Raw genomic sequence first — 14,775 nt, 5'->3', positions numbered from 1 at the left:
GGCATTTTCACTTAAAAAAATCACTGGAGAACAAATATAAGCTTTATAAAACAACACTGAAGTTAAATAGTTGTGACAGAAATAAATAATTTTTAATACATAAATTACAATGTAATTTAATAGCTGATATATATATATATATATATGTATATATATTAGTTTCTTAGCTTACATGAATATCTTTCTGAAGAAAGTGAGAGAATCAGGTTTGAAGTGCTTCAGAGTCATGAAATTAGATGACCATGCACAAAAAGAGAATGAAAGTTAGTTGTTATGCAAGATGCAAGTATAAGTTGTTCTTATTAGTTTTTACCAGAAAAATGAGATAATTTACCAATTACAAAACAATGATAAGTTGTGTGTGAATGTAGACCCAATGCAAAGGGAGATTTTTTGGGAGCAGGCAACTCTCTCTCCTTAGTATTTCTGAGAGACAGTGAATTTTTTTTTTTACTTATTCATAAACTAGTTTATTTAAAACTTAATCTAATAGTGTACATTTTCTGTGGAACATTAATTTGCCATATCATGCTAGCCTTAATGAGAGAGTATAAAAAACCACTCTTCTACCAAGATACAAAGGTATGTCTCCTTAATCACTGCAGAATGCCTTCAAAGGTGAGGGGAAAAGAGGATAAAAATCCTAGAGAGGAAGAGTGATCAAATTATTTTATGTGCATATGTGAATATTTCATAATTAATTCCACTATTATGTATAATTAAAGTCACCAGTAAAATTTTTGTTTAAAATAATTTCCCTTAAAAATAGAATAGAAAAAGAGAAAGACAGGAATGGGAATTCTGTCAGCCAAAATCATTTGTTTTCACATCAAAATTGTAAAGGCATTGAATGTCACCTTATTGTTATCACTACAACATATTTACTATGTTCAGTAATATATTTTAGACCCTACTTTGGGAATTAGTAGGAGAACAGCTATTATACAAAGAACACTCAACATGGTGATATTTATAAGAGAGTTGGAAGTATTTTCACACATTTCTCACCAATGCACATCTATAACACGACAAATTCTTACCTGGTCATAACTTCTGAGAAGAAATCAATTATAATTAAAGAGATATGTATTTTTCCCAAGTCTGAAAATCACCAAATCAAAGACCTTAAGTTTGAAACTGCTTTCTTTTTCCACTTCTGCCCCACTATGAAACTGTCAGCCTATACGCTGACATTCTTCTGTGGAAAAAAAAATGGCTTCACCCATTTATGGTTTATGGCCAAAAGCCAAGACTGACCTAGTAACAGTCATGCATTTAAAATACCTAGTCATGACTTTGTCATAAGTTTACATTTTGCCCTCAATAAAAGTATGAATTTTCTTAGGCAAAAATTAAAATATCCAAATCAACTGGATTTTTGTCAGGTTACTCAGCCTGTCTCATCTCACTTGCTTTACTGTCACTTTTCTCTAGAATCTAGTGATACTGGACCACTGTGATTCCACAAGTGTTCTTTTTCATCTTGGTGTCTGTATGCACCTCTTCCCCTGTGTCACAATTTCTCCTTTTATTTCAAGTGTTAACTCATGTATCACTCTCACTGAAGGACCTCAAACACTGACACAAATTTTGCACAAAAGGTTCTTCTAAGTGTCCCAGTAGTATCCTGTGTTATTCCTGTCATAATGCTAATGACTCTGTACAATCTTCCTGCTTGCCTGCTTTTCAAGCTATGGTATATGACTTTTGAGGTGTGTCCATTATCATCTCTATGTTGTCATCCCAGTGCTTGCCAGAATACCCTAGGATATGGTTTTCAAATTTATGCATAAAGGGTGGAAAACCCAAAGATCTGATACTCAGTCATAATGATAACTGTGTATAAAAATTTGGTTATATTGCATTTCATAGTAATTTTGTATTGTGGTCATGTCTATTTTTCATTTTTATAAACAATGAAATGTTCTCAACTTCTTCACTGATTCATACTTATAAAATCTTTGAGACAAAAATATAATTTTTTTCTTATCACTTGCTGCAGAATTTTGAATCCTGACCATGGGAGCTTCTGCCTTAAGAATCACTAATGAGCCAAGAAAAGATACCGTTTTGGAAACATAAGGATATACAGATTTTAAGAAAAAAAAATATATATGAAGGCAAATCTTTTGTTTATTTTTTTCAGACTGCTGATATAATATCTAAATTGTTTATTGTATTTTTATTTATATGATGCAAAAACTTTATTGAAATGGATGTGTGTCTCATATATAATGATGAAATTCTCAAAATCTGAAAATTATTTACATCTGTAATAAAATTTGAAGTGGAAATGCAAACCAGTTTTTATTGAGATGTTTTTTTAAACTATCTAAATGCTTGCATTTAAGCTCAATTCAACAACCAAATGGTCAACAGTAATTTGGTAGATCTAAATATCACATTAATGATGGATTATTTTTAATATAAAAAATGTATCACTGAATATGGGTTTCGAGAATTAGGCAACATTATTTTGGTATGCTGGTTACTATATTCACTAATGTATAAATGTATTAGAATTAGTATACTGCATCAAACATGCAATCTTTAAATTTTTATAATTTTAATTTGAGGCACTTACTTAACAATTTTTCCTAATAAGAAACAGTGTTTGAATATTATAAATATCATTTGCCTTTTCTTTCTGTTTATACAATCTTGGGAAATAATAGTAAATTTACAGATTCTAATATAAAGTACTTTTGTCTACTGAAGCATTTTAAATTGAATTGCTAGAATATGCTATCATTAATGATATTTTTAGGATTTTCTACAAGTCAGAACATGCTAGGTAACTGCAATACAATCTTCGTTCATTATGAATTTTTCAAATATTAACAAGTAACAGCATACTTGTTAATCATATCAGTTTTATAATCATATCAGTTTTATAAAGTTTATATTGTTATCTACTATGTTCTGACTTGTAGGTCATACTAAACATATCATGAAAGATGGCATATGTTAGCAATTCACTTTAAAATGCTTCAGTGGACAAAAGTACTTTCTATTAGAACTTGCAACTTTAGTATTATTTTCCAAGTTTTTATAAAGGGAAAAAAGAAAAAAAAATAAGCAAACGCTATTTCTCAAATCAATACAAAAATATCCTATTATAATGCCTTCAACCACTTAATCCTCAGGTAATTTTCATGTTTTTCTAGTAGCCTTATATTTCCTTCATAAAAAAATATTTCATTCAGAGCCATGAAATGAAATTAATTGTAGTATTTTATGGATGCCTTCAGATTTAAATATTCCTTAGTCTTTTCTTAACTTTCATGACCTTGAATCTTTTCAGGAAGAAAGCTCATAGAATGTGCTTAAGATGGATTCTCTGGTTTCTTTGTGATTGGAACTAGATTACATGGTTTTGGGCAACAGTATCACAGAAATAATTCTATGATTTTCTCTTTGAATCACATCATGTGACCTATAATATCCTCATTACTGATGATGTTAATATTGGTCATTAATGTGATATTTGCATAATTTTATTTTGTAATTTTTTTTGTTGGGAGATAGTTTGAGAGTATAAATATCTTTGTTGAACATTCACCACTAAATTTAATTATTTATTATACCTATACAGATTCATGGTTTATTTTATTGAGTATTCTATTACTTGTTAATATTTTTTAAAAAATATTTTTTCCAGAAATGTTCTATTTTGACAATCTCAGATTTATAGAAGATTTTAAACAGTAGTGAAAAGAATTCCTAAGAAACATTCCCCAAATGTTACAATTTTGTTAACTGGTTTTCTTCTTCTCAACTTCTAGTTAAGTATAGGTAAAATAACAGTTTTTATCTCTGAACCATTTGCAAGGTGCACACGATGTCTTTTTATTCTTAAATACTCACATTTTCTAAAAATGAGAAATTATCTTCTATAACTCTGGTTCAATGATCAAAATAGGGAAAATATATTATAAATGTGTACTCTACAAATCTTATTCAAATTCTGCCAATTATTTCAACAGTTGTCTTTGAACCAAAATAATCTAATTTGGGGAAATTTTAATATCATTTTTTTTACTGTGTCTAGTGGCCTTCTATTATTATTATTATTATTATTATTATTAATATTAATCTGGATGGTTCCTGAGTATTTCTGAGCCGTTCATGACACCTATGAATTTGAATGGTGTATGTCAATAGGATTTCTGTAGATTTTTCTTCAATTTAGGATCATATGATGTTTTCTCATGAGTGAATTTTGGTTATGCCATTAGAGGAAGACCATCATGCATACAATGCTTAGTTCTTACAATAGAGCATATTCTGGCAGCACTTACAGACATGGTCACAAATTATGATCAGCTTCTAGTAATGGTGAAGAATCTCTAGGATCTAGAGTAAGCCTCTACTTAAGAGTAAGCAAATATTTGGGGCCTCAATCACACAGGTATAAGAAATTATGGAGGTATACGATGTTACTTGGTTCCATCACTGGTTATTGTTGAATGATTATTTGGTTAAGTAGTGTCTGCCAAGTTGGTTCATGATGAACATAGTATTAATTTACCCTTTATATTTCATAAATATTTTGTGTGGAAATACTTTGAGAGTTTTTAAATATCTGTTTGGTCCTTAATATTTCACCCACTAGAATTAATATTTCATTGATGATTCCTCCTTGTGTCAAATTATCACTATGGTGGTAGCCAAATGATTTTTTTCATTTATTCTACATAAACAAATATAGTAAAACCAACCAAAAGTGGGCAAGATAAAAAAGCTTATCATTTTGGTACTCATGCTCCAGATATGGACAGCAACTGCCATTTCAAGATGATTACACATCTTTTTGATATGTTCTCATTCATCCTGGAGTACTTTTGACTGTCTTTCAGAAAAAGATGTTTCAAGCACATTGTTTATTTGCTTGTTCCAGAGCTGAAATTAGCCATTTTTTCTAAAAGTTCTATTTTTTTTTTTAGAGGAGAAATATCCGACAAGTATTTGTGGTGGTTGTCATTATTATCTTTGGGGTTTTCATGTTAAGGACATTTATCATATTTATAATATAAAAATGTATATATTTTTTAAAATATTTTTATACTTGTCAATTGTCCTTGATTTTCTTTATTAATGCATGGTGCTGAGAATCAAATCCAGTGCCTCACACATGCTAGGTGAGCACTCTGCCACTGAGGCACAACCCCATCCCAAAATGTTTATATTTCATATAAAAAACATGAAAAAGGGTCCTTTGTATATATTCTGATTTAATATGTATATATTAATTTATAAAAATATTTATACTGATAAATTACATATACACATGTAAAGAATGTTAAAGAATATTCTTATAATTAGAAATAGTTTAAATATTCTTTAAGAATTCTTTTTTTTTTTTACATCTGTAAAGTAATATAGTATGTAAAAATTTTTGACAATGAGGTGAGATTTAGAGAATATGTATTAGTTCAAATACAAAGCATATTTAAAGCACTTAGTTTGTGAACACATCTTAAGTTCATTTTGTTCTAATATTTCTAACAACTTGTCAAGTTGCAGAGATAAGCTGCCTGCCACACTGGCTCTCTACCTGGTCACAGAAATTGTATTCATAATTAGATTTTAATTTTTATTACCAGTGTATAAATGCTCAAATATTTGACTCTCAAATTAACCTTAATACTGCTGGTGGATTGCTCATAGGGATACCTGTTCCAGCAACCTGTCAATATATTGAGTGATATTAAAATCATATCAATGAATATGCAAAATATTCTTCAGAGGACTACATCATGAAGACTTTAGGCTTCATGGACCAGAAGCTCTCTGTGGTCACAGCCTAAAATCTGCAATATATTATAATCAAATGTCTGATGGCATTCCAATAACAGGGTAAGTGGGTGAGGCTCAGTGGTAGAGCATATATGAAGTCTGAGGACAAATCTCAGCATGGCAAAAGAAAAAAACAATAGAAAAATTTTATTTGCCAAACAGGCTACATGCTGGATTTGGTCTTGATTTGTTGGTCCAATGTGCTGCTAATGCAGTGAAACTTCAGTGGTTTCCTACATGCATGTCATTTTTTTTCTATGCACAATACACTTCATATGCACTACATCATTTTTATACAAAGACTTTTTGTACAATTCAGTTTATGAAATAAGAATACTTTCTAAATTTGCATTCCTATATTTTGTTATTAAATTTGTCATTTCAATATAAGTACTTTGCATATCTTCCCTTGAAACTTATTCTGTTATCTTTTTAAAAATATTATTACTAATTGTTGATGGACCTTTATTTTACTTATTTATTTACATGCAGTGTTGAGAATCAAAACCAGTGCCTCACACATGCTAGAAAAGTTCTCTGCCACTGAGCAACATCCCTAGCCCTCTGTTATTTTAAGTATAAGAAAACTAATACTCTTCTTATCTAATAGATCAGAAAGAAAATTTTAAGTTGACTATAGATTAATTTTTTATGAGTTCATTACTTAATATATTTTATAGCATTTTTGGTGTCATATATGCAATTTTAAAAATTTTCAAAATGTTTCATATGATTATTATGAAAACATTGAAAACTGCAGTTAAAGAAGAACAGACATTATTTTTCATTATCTCACATAGATACAATGTTTTCCAAAATGAGGGTCTGTATACACTGAATTAAAATCAACTTCCTTTTATTTTTTGTTTTACTTTATTTTATTTTTTTTCTGGTGATATTCTGGATCTAATCTAGGAAAAGCTCTACCCTAAGACATATCCCAAGTCTCCCATTCATTTGTGAAGCTCACTCTTGTGGTTTTCTCTTCCTGCATAACTCCATGAATTACTTTTCCCAAAGTTACCATTGAATTTCACTTTTAACACATATACACATAAATTCATGTAACAATTACTCATTCATCAATGAAACATTTCCACTTTGAATATCAAGAATTCCCAAGTGGCTGAATGGAGTTTAGACTCCCCACAAACAGCTTTACAAATGATGTCTCTTTCCTATACCCACACATAAATGTATATATACAGCCGTAATACCCAGCCAAATAGTTGCAGTAAAACTAATAAGAACTGGAGATAGAGGGCAAAACCAAGAAAAGCATCGCTGAATAGGGAAGGAAAACTTTTGACTTTCCCACAGATCAGCTTTTCCCCAAAGTTGACACACTGGTATGATCAGGATAAACTGCCCAAGTCTCAGGTTTTCCCTTTTGGTGTCAGAGAAAAGAGGAGAATATAGCTCCAACATTCTGGATTTTAAGGGAACTCTTTTCTGTCTCCTATGACACAGAACTGGTGGCATGTTTTGATAATTAGGCACACTGAGTAAGAGAAAAAAACTAATGAACACAAAAGAACCTACAGTGCAGATACCTGGTTGCAGAATAATTTATGTACTTCTCATGGAAGCCCCCAGCTCTCTGCCTGGAAAGCTAAGTGTCTGGAGAAAATGTGTCCCCAAGAAGATATACAAATGAATGGAAGTGGAAAAAATCTAATTAGAACATATGTAAAGAGAATCTATATAACAAGAAAAGTAGATTCTAGAGATATAAATCCAGAAGTTAAAGATATCCCTCTCAGAGAATTCATGTCTAATCAACAGTTTAATGAGGAGTATAGATGAAGAAGCATGTTGGTGTGAACTTCTAATTAAAACCGCACTGAAAGTTGAAAAGAAATGAGCACCACTCTGCAAATCAGAAAACAGAAAAATTTTCAGATGGCAGAACACTTAATTTTTCAATTAAAATCTTGAACCTGAGGCATGCCAGCTATTGCTGTTTATATTCAAAGGTAAGTAAATAAATATTCACTATTCAAAAACTCCTTAAATAGGAAACAAAAACATTTAAGAAAAGAAAAGAGATAAATGATGTATGTACAAAAAAGATTAAAAGTTCTTTATTATTAATCTTAGAATTGTTCACTTTGAAAACCTGACATATTGTAAAAAAAAAATCCCCAATATCTTAAAACTGTAATAAGATATGAATAAAAGATAACTTTGGAAAATAATAACTTTATTAATGTTAGGAATTGGGAATTAATGCATTTCAGTTTCTATTGTCTGAAATATGTAATAGACAATAAATTAATGGGAGTGGACCCATTTCAAATCTAGTTATTACCAGAATAGTAGTATAGTGATTGCCTACATTGAGTGTGCATGAGAGTCCCTGAGGTTGATGCTTAGCAGTTATAAAATGAAACAAATAAGTCAAAAAGGTGCCTTTATTTACAAATATGTCCATGCTTTGGATTGATCTACAGGCATTAATTTGCTGATTTTCATACTATATCCAATTTTCTGCTGATGAAGCATCACTTTAAAGTTACATTACATACCTCACTCACTCCTTTGTAAGCATATCTCAACTGTGTCACACAATATTTTTCAAGTGACTCTATGCAAAATTTTCAAACATTCGGATTTCTAAATAGCATTACTTAAAATATTTCTTCACTTTTATTTCTGTTTCTGAATTCAGTTACTCCACATGACCAATTTGTATATTTGAATAGTACAAAATATCCTAGAATAAGCTAATCTATGTCTACCAAAAATATTGTCTTTGAAATATTTATTCTTCATGGAGCTTTTCTGTGCACATGTGAACAAAATTTAAAAATCAGCTTATATGACATGTTACTAAGAAATATTCAAGGGGTCTTTTAGTTAATTTATATCTTTATGAATTTTTTATTAACTACCTTGGTCTAATGTGGTTTCTGTGCCACATGTATGTAATGTAAAAAAAAAAAAAAAACTAGTGACTGGATATAATGGTGCAGGCCTGAAATGACAGTAATAGGAGAATAAATCAGGAGGATCACAAAATCAAAGCCAGCCTCAGCAACTCAGTTTGGCACAAGGAAGGTAGTCTTGCTGAATTGGAGTGAAGAGGAGCAGTGCAAGACTGGTTGAAGTTTCCTGGTAACAGGCAAGAGCCTGCACTGCTATGCTTCAACTACATGGTGAGGCCCAGGTGTAACATAAAAATAATGAGCATCATACACACATCTTACCATGTTTTACAAAAGAGCAGAAGGATACAGCTACACATTTTTCTGGAACTCCTTACTATAGTGTACTAGGCACCAAGTGTCCCACTGCAAACTGTGTCTAAGTCTCCTCACAGCTTGCAGCTTAGTGTGCAGAATCTGCCCATCCAATAAGCTCACCTGAAGAAGATCAGTGCTGTTCATGGAGGATGGAGCAATATTTTGAAGTTTCAAAATATTATCTACTTATCTTTCAAAATTATAACAAACATCAATTTATCAACATTTTATTTATATTAAGTTTATAGAGAAATTGGAAAACACATCTGGTTTTTTTTTGAGAAAACACACCTACTTCTTACCGATTTTACTACATTAATGCTGCTGCTACTCTTATAAAATTTTTAAGTTGGTCAGCTCCAGACTTGATAATCAGTGGTGATGGTGACACATTAAGTTCAAACTTCACAGTTGGTCCCAGAAAATACTAGCACACACTGTGGGTATTGAGAGACTCCATGGTTCCTCCTTACTTTTCTTTCCTTTCCTTTTTTTAATTAGAAGTCCTTAGTCGCTTCATTAAAATAGCATGAATTGGCCTTATAATCTGAAAACTTGTTTCTGTAGCTGGACAGCTCTTGAACCTTATTTTTCAGCTGCTCAAATGCCCTTTCTACGGAAACATAGGTACTTTTCTGACATCCTGCTTTTTGCTGTTGTTGCTTGTAGGATCAGAGTAGATGAATTTGAAACAAGTCTAATTTCTGTCCATCAAGAATCAATTCATCTTTCTGAGCTTGAGATACTGAACAACCAACCCTTGGCCTGGCTGCAGACTTCACCTTGCAGGAAACCCAATGTAACACCTCTGGGGCCCCTGTAACTGCAGTAAGCACCTCAAATGAGATTAAGCTCCACACTGATAGAATAGAAGCCAGAGTTTTCTGGGGTCTGTCACCATGATGGTGTAACCCTTCAGAGTGACAGGAACAACTCCTTGAACATCCTCAGTGTGCAGTGGACTGTTTTTATGACAATTAACACAAAATATTGATCAAAACTCAGGAAGTAAATACCTGGACTGATACAATGTCCACTGTTGGGCTAATTTTTCTTCAATTTAAATGTCTTTTTTCATCTCTAAAGAAATCTTAAAGTGCTAACTTTATATAAAGCAGGCAAATTGTTCAAGTTATTTGCTATTAAGCCAATTTTTATAGAGCTAAATAAAAAAGGAAAAGTAAACTAAAGTGATTGAAGACAGACACGGAGAAAAAAATGACAAGTTGTAAATGGACAAAGCAATAGAATGCTATTATATCATCATGGCCTTCTCGTTTCAATTGAACATATAAGCTAAATAGATTTAGGTATCTGCTGGTTTTTAGTACACTAACTCCCTTGGATTTGCTAAAATTTATACAACAATCAATAGGTATATATGAAGTCCTAAGGAAAAGGATGCTTCTTAAAAATCAATACTCGACACTAATTAAAGCAATCTTAAAAGGTTTTTCTACTATTATAAATGAATATAAAAATTAATAGCTCTTACAAACTAAGAACTGGAACCTTGTCCCAATATTTAATTACTCCTGCCCTTTAGCTGCTTTTTCAAGGAAATACACATTAACCAAATGGCGATTGAGGTGTTTGCTGTAATCTTTTTCTTTCCTAAAAGAACGATCACAGAAGATGCAAACAAAATCTCCCCCAGTCCCTTTGCCTGCCAAGGCTTCTTTTGCATCTTTTGTACTAGCTTCTTGTGAAACTGGACGAGCCCCATGCAATCCAGAATCATCACTACCCTCTGACATGTTGTCACTTAGGTCACTTCCGTCATGACTGTGGATACCTTCATCTTCATCAATTTCCTGAGACTCATTTACTGTCACAGTAACAGGAGGTGAAGCCAGCACAGTTTGGGACACTGCTTCATGTTCATCTATTGGTGAGGGAAGAAGCAATAGTGAAACTGGTTCTCCAACTGCTGAGTCTTTATCAGGGAGATTCTCTGCTGGGTTATGATCAGGGTCCATTTCCACTTCACAAAGCATAGCTGAGTCAGTCTGATGCTTATCAGCTAAAGTTTCACCCCCTGGCATATTCAACTTTTGTCCAGAAGATGAAACACTAGTACTAGATTCCTTGGTACAGGAATCGGCTACACTCTTCTCTGCTTCTTCTGTTCCTACTTTCAGAAAAGGATCTTCTTTGTTTCCTTCAACTTCTGAGAGTAATTTTTGGTCTTCTGACTCCTCCTCTCTTAAGTCTTCCTTTGGCAGTGGTGTTGATGATGCCAAAAGTTCCTGCGTGCTTTTATTTTCCTTTAGAATCTGGATATCTTTAACAGGCACTAAGCCTACTTCAATAAGGACTTGCTCCTTACGTGTCATTTCACTCTGCATATTGGACCTTTCCTTTCTGTTATCTTTTCAGGGAGAAGTCTTTTTGGGAATTGGCTCATTGTGAAGAGGAGGATCTATGGGAGGAGACAGCTCCATCTGAGCAGTCTCCTTCTGAACAACTTCCATCTGAACAGACTCCATGTTAACAGGCCCCATCTGAACAGGTTCCATGGGAAGAGGCAACTCTATCTGCAGAGGCCCCTTCTGAACATCCTCTGTAAGAGGAGATTCCATAGGAGAGGGCAGCTCCATCTCAGCAGGCCCCTTCTGAACCTCTTCCATATGAGCAGACTCCACAGGAGGGGGCAACTCCACGTGAGAAGGCCCCTTGTGAACAACCTCCTCCATGTGGACAGTCTCCATAGGAGGCATCAGCTCCATGTGAGCAGACTCCTGGTGAACCACTTCCACCTGAGCAGGCTCTACTTGAACAAGCCCCTTCTGAAACACCTCCATGTGAGCAGGCTCTACTTGAACAGGCCCCTTCTGAACCCCCTCCATGTGAGCAGGCTCTACTTGAACAGGTTCCATGGGTAGAGGCAACTCTACCTGCAGAGGCCCCTTCTGACTAGTCTCCTTTTGAACAGGTTCCTTCTGAGAGGTGTCTTTCTGAGAAGGCTTGCTGCTTTTTTTACTTTGTTTATTTTTTAGGGTTTTCTTCTTGGTATTTTTCTTCACGCAGGTATTTTGTTTTTTATTCTCCTCCATTTTGTTATCACCCTTTGGTACTTCCTGGCTATTTTTGGATTTACCTTCTATCTTCCTTTTCTATTTTGTCATAGATTCCTCATCATTCACAGGATCATGCATGGAATGGGCTTCAGTTTCCATCTTCTTTTTGCTTTTCTTGGCTTTACAAGATTTTTCTGAATTATTTCTTGTATGCACATCCAGGTCTTTAGCTTCTGTTGCTGACTTGCGAGTTCTGGTAGTGACCTGAATCATTGAAACATTGCTACAAAGTTTTTTCTCTTTTGAAACATTATCTTTTTTCTCCACTTTTACAGACCTCTCATTTTTCTTTCCAGCTACATCCCCCTTTATTTTCGTTTGCTCTGTTTCTGTTTTTTCATTGGTAGTACTGTTATCAAGTAAGTCAGCCTCTCGCTTTTTGGTTTTCTTTAATTTCACTTTTGACACATCCATTGTTTTATTAGGACAAGTAGGATGCTTAGATTTGAAATGATACTGTAGATTACACTTTTTGGAAGCTGCATAGTCGCATACAGGGCAATTAAACTGCCGTGGGTCCACATGTAGCTCTACATGTTTTTTGAAGTTGCTTCTATCTGCTGTTTTGTAGTCACAGTGGGGGCAATTAGGAGATTTAGGCCCATTGTGAACCTGTCTTGCATGGCGGGTTACTTCATGTTGATTAGAGGCCACATAACTGCACTGATCACATTTAAATGGCTTCTCACCTGAATGAGTACGCATATGTCTAGTTAGATGAGTCTTCTGAGAACTTGAATAAGGACAAAGTTCACATTTATATGGGCGTTCTCCTGTATGAGTTCGAACGTGCTGAACATAATTGTTTTTTCTGTCTGAAAAATAGTTGCATTTACCACATGTGTATACTTTCCTTGGAAAATGGTTTCTTAAGTGTTTCCTCCAGTGATACTCGCTTATTGTTGTGTAAGTGCAAATGATGCACTTGTAGACTCGCTCGTTATCTCCAGCTCTTGTGTGGTGTTTCAGGTGCGCAGTATAGTGATCATATCTATTGGTATTGTAGACACATTGGTCACAGCGAATGGGGCCCTTAGAGAAATCTCCCTCTTCAGCAGTGGAAGAGCCAGATTCTCTGGCTTTTGCTTGCTTCTCTGCACTTTCTTCCACAAAAAACTTCTTGGCACTATGAACTCTGATATGATGCACAAATTGTTCTTCAGATTCTGCTTCATATTGGCATGGCTTACAGCGAAAGGTTTTGGTCTTCAAGTTCTTGCATTTGTCCTCTGCTCCAGGTGTTTCATTAGGAAGATCTTTATTTGAGCTGTAAATTTCTGGGGCAGCTGATGCCTCAAATACAGTCTGTGGTTCTACAACATTGACTTCCAAACTTCTCAGCTCCATGTTTTCGAGTCCATTAGGTTCACCTTTTATTTCAGGAGATTCCTCAAGTCCTTCTCCATCACTATCTGAAAAGTTGTTATCCCCAACAGGCATCAATTCTGCCCTCTGTCTTTCTTCACCAACTAGGTAATCACAGCAGCTGCCATTCACTTCCCCAGTTAAGGCCACGTTTGCTAGCATGATAAGCTGAGGAGCAGCCAGTTCAGCTTTGGAGAGGTCATGCAAGTCATACATGTCGTTGGGCAAGGCCATGCCAATGTTGCCACTGCCAGTGAACAGCCCTCCTCCTCCAGAAGACTGCCCCATCACCTGGGTAGCCATAACTGTATTCGGTCTTCCTCATAGAGGGAGAACTGGCGACCCGGCGTCACCACCCCTCCGCCTACTACTTTTCTTTGTTGTTGGAGTTTTAGGAGGGGGGGGAGGGGTGGAAAAAGTTGGGCGCTTGGGCTGTCTAGGCCCTTAAAGGCCAGGAGCGGGGCTGCAGAAAGTGCTCAGGCCGCCAGCCCTCGCCCAGCCGTCCGGGCTGCCGCCGGGGTCTGGGGCCAGGGGCCTCGGCGGCGCTTGGCCTGCGGCTGCTCCTCGAGCTCCCGGGAGCGGCACATTCCAGCACAGGACGCTGTGCCGCGCACCAGCCCGCGCCGCCGCCGCCCGCCTGCGGAACACGCCCCCTCCGCCGCCCGCGCGCGCCCGCGGGACACGCCCCCTCTGCCGTTCGCGCGCTTAGTTTATATTTCTTGAGAATAAAAACAGTGTTTATAAAGTGGGACTGGGGAAAAGGAAGATGGCTGGAATTATGCCAAAAATTGTCATCTGTTTTTTCTGGATGATTGCTTTTAAATCTTAGAATGTTTCTGAAATATCTTGCCATTACTTTTCTTGAAAACATTTTTTTCCGAGAGAGAGAGAGAGAGAGAGAGAGAGAGAGAGAGAGAGAGAGAGAGAGAGAGAGAGAGAGAGAGAGAGAGAGAGAGAGAGAGAATTTTAATATTTATTTTTTAGTTTTCGGCGGACACAACATATTTGTTTTGTATGTGGTGCTGAGGATCGAACCTGGACTGCACACATGGCAGGCAAGTGCGCTACCACTTGAGCCACATCCCCAGCCCTGGAAGAATTTTTTTTTTTATTTTATATTATCACAATATTTACAAAATTTTTTGTTCATATTTATGATTTGAAAAAGATTTTCAGTCTTCTGACATTGCTTAATAAAAATATTTTTAAACAGGACAGTCAATTTATGGGTCTAGAACACTTAAATCTATTTTACATGGGTGTATTGGTTGTAATCATTTAAATGA

General features: G+C 35.0%; 1 pseudogene; it reads right to left on the bottom strand.

The window, feature by feature from the left end:
* Nucleotides 1-10,319: 10,319 nt before the first annotated feature.
* LOC144369102 (RE1-silencing transcription factor pseudogene) lies at nt 10,320-13,806 on the bottom strand (annotated as a pseudogene).
* Between the last annotated feature and the right edge of the window lie 969 nt (nt 13,807-14,775).

This window comes from Ictidomys tridecemlineatus, chromosome 12 (assembly GCF_052094955.1).
Source record: "Ictidomys tridecemlineatus isolate mIctTri1 chromosome 12, mIctTri1.hap1, whole genome shotgun sequence".
Classification (NCBI taxonomy): domain Eukaryota; kingdom Metazoa; phylum Chordata; class Mammalia; order Rodentia; family Sciuridae; genus Ictidomys; species Ictidomys tridecemlineatus.
The sequence above is the reverse complement of the archived record's forward strand: the minus strand, read 5'-3'. Positions and strand labels throughout refer to the sequence as shown.